At 38.4% G+C, this 12,035-nt stretch overlaps 1 protein-coding gene and 1 pseudogene across 2 annotated transcripts in view; one reads left to right on the top strand and one right to left on the bottom strand.

Moving 5' to 3' along the window:
• The window catches only part of Map2k4 (mitogen-activated protein kinase kinase 4), a 96,413-nt gene that overhangs the window by 15,020 nt on the left and 69,358 nt on the right, over window positions 1–12,035 (top strand). The window lies entirely within an intron of this gene.
• Window positions 3,884–3,983, bottom strand: LOC119813788 (annotated as a pseudogene).

Below are 12,035 nucleotides of genomic sequence, written 5' to 3' on the forward strand. Positions count from 1 at the left end.
AGCCTTCTGAGCAGTTGGAACTGTAGGTACATTCCACTACCCCAGTTTCAGTTGCTGCTTTCTTAATGAGAGCTGGAGGCTTGGGGATCCTGCTATGGGTCTAACCTTCTTCAGAGTTAAGCGGAGCTGACTGTTATCTGACTCTAGATGATTCAGGACAATTAGTGCACATATCAGGGAGAGCTGGAAAGTTAGTAGGGTTGGCCAGCCTTTAGCTAACAGCAATTGTTTTTGTACAAATCATTGCTTATGTTTTAGGATAAGGATAAGCTTATATGTTAGCACTTTTCCTATGATTTTATAAATTAAAAATGTAACAGTTTTCTAGTTTGCTTTAGAATGCAAATGTTACATTTGTTAAAGTAGTCACCATTTTTTTAAAAATTAAAAATTTGAAATCGTCGTTTGAGCAGTTGTTTTCCTATTGGCTCATACTTTGCTAGAAATGCTAAAGGATGTTTCAGAATTAAGGAAATATATTTAGTTCATTAGCACTAAGTATTTATCATACAGAGTTGTAGGAGAGGATGTAGCAAAAACCAGAAAATGAGGCATTTTAAAGGTGCAATTGAAGCAACAGTTCCCAGTTCTCCATCACAGTCAAGACTGTTGTAAGATGATCATGACTAATGGAAGCTCTGAGACATTAATGTTCTCATTGTTTGACACGCATAGTTTTTGTTCTTTATGTTTCTACATCACTTTTCCCATCATTTATCATGATTGCTTGTTTTAAGTTAGTGAAAGGTTTTGGAAATGTATATATGTATATTTACACGCAGAGATAGTGTGAGATTCCACTTTTAGTTTGGGGTCCAGGTTTTTATAGAAATTGAATATTCACTTTTTACCTCATGTTTTTAAAAATAAGTTACACTCTGTACATGTCTGAATTTTGACTTTATAAATATTTAAGATAATGTATTTTAGATAGTAAAATAAGTAATTTATTTATGATAGCTATATTTCTTTTAAACTATTGGATTATTGGATTATTGAATTTTTCTGAATGTAAAATTACTTGAGGAAGAAATACCTTTTCATTTGTGAGAGTTCTAGATGTACAGTTTCTGCATTCCCAAGACTGAACTTCAGTTAGAGCCTATTGATTAACTGTGTTAAGAAATTACCTTTGAGCCGGGCGGTGGTGGCGCACGCCTTTAATCCCAGCACTCGGGAGGCAGAGGCAGGTGGATCTCTGTGAGTTCGAGGCCAGCCTGGTCTACAAGAGCTAGTTCCAGGACAGGCTCTAAAAAAGCTACAGAGAAACCCTGTCTCGAAAAACCAAAAAAAAAAAAAAAAAAAAAAAAAAAAAAAAAAAAAAAAAAAAGAAATTACCTTTGTTCATGTAAATATGCTTATATAATTGACCAAGTTTGAATGCATCTTCTGTCTTTAGTAGATGAACTTCACACTATGATTTGCTTGTTTTATAAAACCAGTCTCTAGGAGTGAACATAAAGGTTTACTTAGAAACATATTTTTGAGAATAATTTATTATTTACAGATACCAAAATTGCCTGAGGTCTGCCAACCACCTGATTTTGGGGTGGATAGGGGATAAGAATGTAATGTCTATTACAGATCCCTGGACATAGGGTTTTCCTCAGAAAATATTTGAAATCCTGTGCTAATCCAGTCAGAGAGTTTTTTAGGAGGCTATCCAGGAATTGAGGTTTTATTTCAGTGTATTTGTCGCCCATAGCAGAAGACTTCTTGGTCGCTAAAGAAAATTTGCTTTCTGTCGCTTTGCCTTTTACACTTTTGGTGGCTTAAAAAAACTTTTTTGTGTCTTTTAAGAGTGTTTTGCTTGAGAATGTTTGCATAGCAATAGAATATTACCCCTACTCCCTTTCCATGTGTTTCCACCCATAACCTAGATTTAGAACTCACTTTGTATCTCAGGCTGGTCTCCTGATACTAGTATTACAAACCTGTTCTAGGACTCTTACTAATTTACAACCAAACTGTTATGTAAAAAGTGTGTGCTCCAGAGGTGAGCGTTGTTCTGTGGTATTACTACATTGTAGTCATTTTTAGTGATGCCGCACATTGATGTATTGGGGAAAGGTTTATGTGTGGAAGAGAGGTTTCTTGTGGTTGATTCAGTATTTTTTGAGCCAGGAGGTATCTCACAATGTAGCCTAGACTGGCTTGAACTCTGAAGTTACGGTCCTCCTGCCTCAGTTTCTGAGTGTGAGGATTACAAGCATATACCTTCACGCCCTTAATTGTGAAACCTTTCTTTTATAGTAATTATCTCTTATTGTTTTAAATTGGTGGTAATAAAATGGCAGTAGTAAAACTGGAGGAAGGATGTTTCTTGAATCTTTTCAGAAGTTTGTGTTGGGTATTCATAGTTTGCTGAGCTGATAAGAGTGTTTGTAAAAGGTGGTAGTTTGGCTTTATTAATGGAATGTAGAGAACCAAGAAAGAAGTGGTGGAGAAAGGGCCAATTCTTCATGTTTTAAATAAACTAAAGGCTTAAAACTCATCTTTTAAAAAATATTTATTTATTTATTTATTTATCTATTTATTTGTCTATATACCTATTTATCTGTCTGTGTGTATCATACACATACAGGTTCCTCCAAGCCAGAAGAGGGCGTTGGTGCCCCTGGAACTGGAGTTAGAGGTGACTGTGAGCTGCCTGATGTGGGTAGGTGCTGGGAACTGAAGCCTAGTTCTGTGCAAGAGCAGTGAGTCCTCTTTACTGCTGAGTCATCTCTCCAGCCCTGGCTGATTACATTTTTAATTCTGTATTTTTTGTAGTAAAAGTCCTGCAACTAATGACTAAAATTTTGTCATTTAGAAATTACTGATCTCAGCTGAGCTTTTCTTATGAAACAAAATGAACACATTTACTGCTTTTTGGTATTTGTATAGTTTATTTAGATTGATATAGATGAAGTGAGTTGACAGAAGACATTTTTGTAGAACTGGCCCCTAAGCTCTAGAGGCTGATGCCTAGTATATTTATCACTTTCTCTGAGGTCCATGATAAAACGCCAGTATACAGTCCTCCTTGCAACAAAAACACTTCTGTGCTAAAGCTCCAGAAATGCATTTGTGGTCTGTGGGCCGTCAGGTCCATTTGTTCTCTCTTAACACACTACCACAAGAGACATTGCCTGCTTATCTTCCACACTGGAAGTTGTTAGAACCCAGATTCTCCCTAAAAATTACTTTTGTTATTAGAAGGAAGATTCCTAATGGTTGCTACATTTAAGCCTATGCCATTTTTGAAGAAGGAAAGCATTTAAGTGGGATTCTCTCACGTTACATGAGAATTTTCCTTCATGTGCCTGTTGCTCTCACTGACAGTAACGGGATGTCTGTGTGGCTGAGGGGAGGAGAGTAGAAGTGATGTGGAAAGGCCCCAGCGGCCAGTCTCAGCTGCATTGTTGTTCAGAGCTTTTCAGCTTTGCTTAGAAGTTTAGGGTGGTTCTTTTCAAACACAGTGTGATATTCTCACTACTTGGTTTCCTGTGTTTCCCAAATCCAGATAAAAATGTCCAAGGGGGTAGGCTATACCTCCAGAAATTTGTGGCTGTCATCTTGATATTGGTCTTCTTATCAGGTGGGACTACCAAGCAAACATTAACCTGAAGTGAGGACTAAGTGTAGACAAGCATATCTCCCCTTTAGAGTGACCCTGTTAACAATACTCTGCATGACTTAGACCCATATGTACCAGTGTCTGACTGCTGGAGACTATGAAGCCGAAATTAATCTAGAGGTCCCTTGGAAGAACCGTATACTCTGAGAGAGTAGACATGTATACACAGGTTATGTGGTAGAAATAATAGGTGGTGATGATGATAAATTGAGACAGGGTCTTAACACCCTGGCCTAGTTGTGAATCAAAGGTTCTATGCTCTTTCTTTTTTCTAAACACTTAATGAATTTGCGTGTTATCCTTGCTCAGGGGCCATGCTAATCTTCTCTGTATTGTTCCAATTTTAGTATATGAAGCGAGCACCCTAATTTTTTTAAAAAATTCTTTTATTTGCTAAATCCAACTAAAAGTCACATGAAGTGAAAAGACATTTTTCAGAGAGATGGCTCAGAGGTTAAGAGCATTGCCTGATCTTCCAAAGGTCCTGAGTTCAATTCCCAGCAACCACATGGTGGCTCACAACCATCTGTAATGGGGTCTGGTGCCCTCTTCTGGTCTGCAGGCATACACACAGACAGAATATTGTATACATAATAAATAAATATTTAAAAAAGACATTTTTCATAGTCTAACCTTTTCAAATAAGAATCTTCATAGAATACACACATGGGAAACAAGAAGTTTTTAATTGTGTCTACTAAGAAAAAAAAGTCTTATTTACATCTTGATGTTTTAAACATGGAAGATGTGGTGGTTTGAATATGAAGGCTCATATGTTGTAATGCTTAGTCATCATGGGATAGCACTATTTGAGAAGGATTAAGAGGTGTGGCCTTGCTGGGGCAGATGTGGCCTTGTTGGAATAAGTGTATCAATGGGGGTGAGCTTTGAGGTTTCAAAAGCCTATGGCAGGCCCGGTCTATCTACCTCTACCACTCCCCTGTAATTTCAGATCAGGATGTAGCTTTCAACTCCTGCTGTAGCTTCATGAGTTCTGCCATGTTCCCTGCCACGATGATAATAAACTAAACTCCTGAAACAGCAAGTAAATTTTTTTTTTTAAAGAGTTTGCTTGCTTTCTTGTATAAGAGTTGCCTAGGCCATGGTGTCTCTTCACAGCAGCAGATGTAGTGATGGGGCTGCGGGCAGGCCTGCTTTTCGTTCCACCCGGCTCCTGCATGGCTGGCTAGCTTATGCCCCGAAATAACAACACACAAATTGTATTCATTGAAACACTGCCTGGCGCATTAGTTTCAGCCTCTTATTGTCTAAATCTCACATCTTGCTTTAACCCATATTTAATAATCTGTGTAACACAACGAGTGGTGTCTTACCGGGAAAGATTCAGCATGTCTGACCTGGCAGCTGGCTCCATCACATGTCTCAGGTCAGAGAATCATGGTGACTGCCCAGAGAGGAGAGGCATGACAATTGCCCGAGGCATCTGCCTCACTCCCAGTATCCTGTTCTGTCTACTCCACCCACCTATGTTGTGACCTATCAGGCCAAGCAGTTTCTTTATTAATTAACCAATAAAATCATCAGATAGAAGACACACCTATATCAAGCAGAACAGTCACTGAGACAGGAGGTATTTAATAAGGGTCAGAAGAAGCTGTTTGTATTGTGGAAAGAAGTAGAACAGTGCTGTGTTAACTCTATCTGGACTAACACTAATTTTGCATGGATGAGCCCACTCCTTTGCTACTTCCCTTGTTTGCTTTGATAATAACCCAGTTAGATGTACATTAACATTCAACTGTACTTTCTTTCCCTGAGCAAATAGGTGTATTCACTGAATTCTCTGCATCTTAAAGCTTACTTTATCCTACTCTGTTTGCTAATGAAGTTTTTACAGAATTGGGAAGTTCAGAAGAGTTAATTACTTAATGACTGATGGGAATCACTATGGCAGTTGGGCAGATAAGGAAAGATTGTATCACATTCACTTTTTGACAAGAATCTGGACTCATATATGGTTAATAATACTATCCTGAGCAAACTTCTTAAGGAGGACAGCTCAGATCTGGTGGTTTTAGTGGCTTCTCAGTTTAAGTACTGCTGTGAATATTTTACCTGCCTGCTACATACAGGTCTCCTTAAGCCCGTTACCTAGACTCAGGGGAGCTGCAGGCCAGTCAGTGTGCTTCAGCCAGGAACCTTTTTGCTTTTCTTCATTGCACTGAACAGCTCTTTATTCCATCATGGCACACACAGTTTTATATTGACTGAAAAAATGCTGATAGAATAGTGAGAAATACGGTTAAGGTGCTAAGTGTTTTGATGTAGGTGTGTCTTCTATCCATCTGTTGATTTCATTTGTTAATAAAGAAACTGCCTTGGCCAGCCCTTAGGTGGGTGGAGTAGACAGAACAGGAAGAAGGAAGGGAGGTAGATGGCTCAGTCAGATGCCACGCCTCTCCTAAGTTAGGCAGACTGCCATGCCTCTCCTGAGAGAGACAGATGCGATGAGGCTCCAGCCCAAGATGGACATACGCTAGAAACTTCCCGGTAAGACACTGCTCATGGTGTTACATATATTATTAGATGTGGGTTAGTCAAGATGTGAATAAGAGGCTGAAAATAATGGGCCAGGCAGTGTTTAAAAGAATACAATTTGTGTGTTGTTATTTCGGGGCATAAGCTAGTCAGGAGGCCAGGAACTGGGCCGCAGGAATGCAACCTGCAGCTCCCCACTACAGTGTTTTCTATGAAGCATTTTGTGGGGTAGAGAGCTAAGTGGTGTAGTCCTGTCTTTCAATTATGCAAAGCCTGGACTTGATCCCCAATGCCACAAAACATATGAAAGACAAAAATATGAGAAAACTGAACAGGAATAGATGAAGGATTCAGAACATTAACACCCTCTCTTTCCTCCCCTGGACTTGGGCTGGAGATGTTTTAACTAACAGCTGCTACCTTTTAGGTGTCTATTTGGTACCATATAGAGTGGTGATATAGCTGTGGAATTCCAACTCTTAGATTCCTGTAGAGTCTGCAGAAGCATTCATGCTTGGAGTTAGGGCTGGCAGTTAGTGTTGGGTAACATGTCTCCATTACATCAATGATTACAATGTCATTAGATCTAACTGAGACACACTCCTGAGACTTTATAGGGATCATCTGTGAAATATGAGACATGATAGGAGCATGAATGTTTAGGTTGTTCTAGCAGGTACATGAAAATGTATATATTTGTATATTTAAGGACTTTAAATTAAAGCCCAACTTGTTCTTTAGGCCTTAGTAGGACTGAGTTTAGAGAATTGGCTGTTCTCCATTAGAAAGATCTAGAATAAGTGACAAGGAAATTGTATTTAAAATAGAAAAAATAAAAAAAATTCTGAATCAAGTGTTTAGTGTGTATGTGTGGTTCATGTATTTGTGTGTATGGAGACTGGAAGTCAACTTCAGATGTTGTTTCTCAGGTCCCATAAGTGCTGAGACAGGTAAGAAAATTAAACTTTGCCCTCCTGGCAGATGACATAGTCATGGTGGGAGAGGTAGTCATTCCTCAGATAGTGGCAAATTGGGTAAGTTTGAAGAAGATGCCTACTGCTACATTATTTTGCTAATAGTTGACAATGGGATCTATATATTCACGGTGGGATTAAATGTTTTTTTTAAATGATTCTATTGAGCTATACATTTTTCTCTGCTTCCCTCCCATCCTCTCCCCTCCCTTTCAACCTTCTCCCATGGCCCCCATGCTCCCAGTTTACTCAGGAGATCTTGTCCTTTTCTACTTCCCATGTAGGTTAGATCCATGTATATCTCTCTTACGGTCCTCATTGTTATCTAGGTTCTCTGCGATTGTGATTTGTAGACTGGTTTTCTTTGCTTTATGTTTACAAACCACTTATGAGTGAGTACATATGATAATTGTCTTTCTGAGTCTGGGTTACCTCACTCAAAGTGATGTTTTCTAGCTCCATCCATTTGCTTGCAAATTAAAGGTGTCATTTTTTTCTGCTGTGTAGTACTCTATTGTGTAAATGTGTCACATTTTCCTTATTCATTCCTCTGTCGAGGGGCATTTAGGTTGTTTCCAGGTTCTGGCTATGACAAACAATGCTGCCATGAACATGGTTGAGCACATGTCCTTGTGGTATGATTGAGTGTCCTTTGGATATATACCCAAAAGTGGTATTGCTGGGTCTTAGGTTGTTTCCTAATTTTCTGAGAAATCGACATACTGATATCCAAAGCAGCTGTATAAGTTTGTACTCCCACCAGCAATGGAGGAGCATTCCCCTTACCCCATATCCTCTCCAGCATAAGTTGTCATCATTTTTTTTTTGATCTTGACCATTCTTAGAGGTGCAAGATGGAATTGTTGTTTTGATTTGCATTTCTCTGATGACTAAGGATGTTGAGCATTTTCTTAAGTGTCTTTCAGCCATTTTAGATTCCTCTGTTGAGAGTTCTCTGTTTAGGTCTGTCCTCCATTTTTTTAATCGGATTATTTTGTTCTTTTGATAACCAATTTCTTAGAGTTCTTTGTATAATTTGGAGATTAGACCGCTGTCTGATGGGGGTTTGGTGAAGATCTTTTCCCCTTCTATAGGCTTCTGTTTTGTCTTGTTGACTGTGTCCTTTGCTTTACAGAAGCTTTTTAGTTTCAGGCGGTTCCATTTATTAATTGTTTCTCTCAGTGTCTGTGCTGCTGGGTTTTATGTAGGAAGTGGTCTCCTGTACCAATGTATTCAAGTCTCACTTTGTCTTCTTAGAGGTTCAGCGTGGCTGGCTTTATGTTGAGGTCTTTGATCCATTTGGACTTGAGTTTTGTACATGGTGATAGATATGGATCTATTTTCTTTCTTCTACATGTTGATATCCAGTTATGCCAGCACCATTTGTTAAATATGCTTTCGTTTTTTCATTTGATTTTTTTTTGCTTCTTTGTCAAAAATCAGGTGTTCGAAGGTGTATATCCAGGTCTTCTGTTTGGTTCCATTGGTCCTCCTGTCTGTTCTTATGTCAATACCAGGCTGTTTTCAATACTGTAGGTCTGTAGTAGAGTTTGAAGTCAGGGATTGTGATGCCTCCCAAAGTTCTTTTATTGTACAGGATTGTTTAGGCAGTTCTGGGTTTTTTGCTTTTTCATATGAAGGTGAGTACTGGTCTTTCAAAGTCTGTGAAAAATTTTGCTGGGATTTTGATGGGAATTGCATTGAATCTGTAGATTGCTTTTGGTAAGATTGCTGTTTTTCCTATGTTAATACTACCTGCCCAAGAGCATGGGTGATCTTTTCACTTTCTGGTGTCTTTTTCAGTTTCTTTCTTCAAAGATTTAAAGTTCTTGTCATACAAGTCTTCCATTTGTTTGGTTAGAGTTACTCTGAGATATTTTGTGCTATTTGCAGCTGTTGTGAAGGGTGATGTTTCTCTGATTTCTTTCTCAACCCATTTATCATCTGTGTAAAGGAGGGCTACTAATTTTTTTTGAGTTAATCTTGTATCCTGCTACATTACTGAAAGTGTTTATGAGTTGTAGAAGTTTTTGGTAGAATTTGTGGGCTCACTTATGTAAACTATTATATTATCAGCAAATAGTGAGAGTTTGACTTTTTCTTTTCCGATTTGTATCCCCTTGATCTATCTCCTTTTGTTGTCTTCTTGCTCTGGCTAGGACCTCAAGAACTATATTGAATAGATATGGAGAGAGTTGGCAACCTTGTCTTGTTCCTACCTTCAGTAGGATTGCTGTGAATTTCTCTCCATTTAGTTTTTTTTTCTTTCTTTTTCTTTTTTTTTTTTTTCAAGACAGGGTTTCCCTGTAGTTTCTAGAGTCTGTCCTGGAACTAGCTCTTGTAGACCAGGCTGGCCTCGAACTCAGAGATCCACCTGCCTCTGCCTCCCGAGTGCTGGGATTAAAGGCGTGCGCCACCACCGGCTCTCCATTTAGTTTGATGTTGGCTGTTGGCTTGCTGTATATTGCCTTTATTATATTTAGGTATGTTCCTTGTATCCCTGCTGTCTCCAAGACCTTTATCATGAAGGGATGTTGTATTTTGTCGAAAGCTTTTTCAGCATCTAATGAGATGATCATGTGGTTTTTATTTTTCAGTTTGTTTATATGGTGGATTAGGTTGACAGATTTTAATGTGTTGAACCATCCCTGCATCTCTGGGATGGAGCTGACTTGATCATGGTAGATGATGGTTCTGATATGTTCTTGGATTTGATTTGCCAGTATTTTATTTAGTAGTTTTGCATCAATGTTCATGAGTGAGTGGTCTGTAATTCTCTTTCTTAGTAATGTCTTTATGTGGTTTGGGTATCAGGGTAATTGTAGCCTCATAAAAAGAGTTTGGCAGTGTTCCTTTTGTTTATATTGTGTGGAACAATTTGAGGAGTACTGGTATTAGTTTTTCTTTGAAAAATCTTTTGAATTCTGAGCTGAAACCATCTGGTCCTGGGCTTTTTTTGGTTGGGAGACTTTTGATGACTGTTTCTATTTTTTTTTAACAGTTATAGGTCTATTTAATTTGCTTATGTAGTCTTGATTTAATTTTGGGAAGTGATATTTATCCAGACAGTTGTCCATTTCCTTTAAGTTTTCCAATTTTGTGGAGTACAGGTTTTTGAAATATGACCTGGTGATTCTCTGGATTTCCTCCGTGTCTGCTATTATGTCCCCCTTTTCATTTCTGATTTTGTTTATTTGGGTATTTTCTCTCTGCCTTTTGGTTGCTTTGTGTTAAACAATGTGTTTGTTTTTTAAGTAAATTGCCCTTAAAACTCCTTTCCTTCAATTTGATTTTTGTTAAGACACAGTGCTGAAAAAGAATTCCTCTTTTCTCTGTGCTTTTAAATATCTTTATCTTCAAGAAAATAGCTCAAGTGAGCTTCATTGTAGAAGCATGCTTCAGTATTCCCTGTAGAGGTTGCTTGTTACTGGCCCCTCACCCACAAATTGAGAAAATCGTTTAGTGTTTTGCTTTCATAACAGTTCTTTGTTCTCTTTGACTCATGTGTGATCTACACCTTTTGTCAGTTTTTCTTTATCTAGAGAGCTCATGCATGTGTGCTAGTTGTTTTTAAGCACAGCATATGACAAATAGTGTTCAGCTTTTAACTTGGTGACTTTGTTGGGTTTGAACTCATTAAGATACATGCTTGCTCGTCTTTAATCTTCTCTGCTATCCTTGCTATATAATGCAACATTCATAGGTCCCAGGGATTAGGACTTGGAATCTTTGGGGGTCACCATTCAGCCCACTACAATCTGATCCTGTATTAGTCATATATAACTTATGTACAAAATACATTTATATTACCTCACCATCCCCAAAGTATTATTATGTTACAACATTAACACAATCATCAGAATCATTTCAGTCAATGGTGAGACTCAGTCTATTGCCCATCATGGCTCAATAATTTTTGTTTGTGAACCTAGAAACTGGAAGACAAATGACCTGACGCCACAGTTCAGCGGTGAGAGGGTGGCATGAGCAACATTTTCATTCACAGAAGACAAAGTACAAGGAACTGTTTAGAAAATTAACACAGTGAGTCCCATCGGGGCAAATCCCTTGCTTTTGAGTATCACAAGAACAGATTTTCAGGAAGAAAGGAGCATTTCATTAAAAAAATGTTTTTATATTGCTGAATTCTGTCAGTTTGCTTTTTCAAAGCAATTTGCTGTTTTTAATTCTTTTACCCAGCCACCCTGATCAGCTTGTTCTCTAGCCAAGCTTGTACTTAGAACAAACCCTCTAGATTGGGCCACTTTAGCAAATAAAACATCTTGAATGTTTCTGGTGTTAGGACTTCATAGAGTTCTTCTTACTTATATTACTGTTCTTTGTCAAATTTGTTTTGTTTTGCTTGAAAGAGAGACTCACAGTGTAGCGCTGGCAGCCTGGAACTTGTGTTGGCCAGCTTGGCCTCACGCTTGTGGTAATTTCCTTGCCTCAGCTTCCTCTGTGCTGGTACGAGCCACCATATCCAACAAGCTTGCTTCTTGCTTTATTTTTAAATGTTAAAGATTGCCTAGCTGTGTCACATGTGGTGGTGACACCTGTAATCCCAGCACACAAAAGGCAGCAGTAGGAGAGGATCATTGTCAGTTTGAGGCTAACCTGGTCTATATTAGCAGGCTCCAGTTTGGCTGGGTTTACTTTGTCACTGTCCCCCTCTTTACCGCACACCTCCGAAAAAGAATTTTAACTGATTTATTAAATTTTTTAATTTTTTTTTAGAAAATGCTTTTTTCATGCAGTATTTTCTGATTACGATTTCCTCTCCCTCTATTCCTCCCAGTTTCTCCCCATCTCCCCTTCCATCCAGATTCATGGCCTTTGTGTCTCTCCTTAGAAATCAAACAATAATCTAAGAAATAATAATACAATACAACACAATACAATGATAATTAAAAACAAGCAAATTGGGCTATGATAGAACAACC

This window comes from Arvicola amphibius, chromosome 4 (assembly GCF_903992535.2).
Source record: "Arvicola amphibius chromosome 4, mArvAmp1.2, whole genome shotgun sequence".
NCBI lineage: Eukaryota > Metazoa > Chordata > Mammalia > Rodentia > Cricetidae > Arvicola > Arvicola amphibius.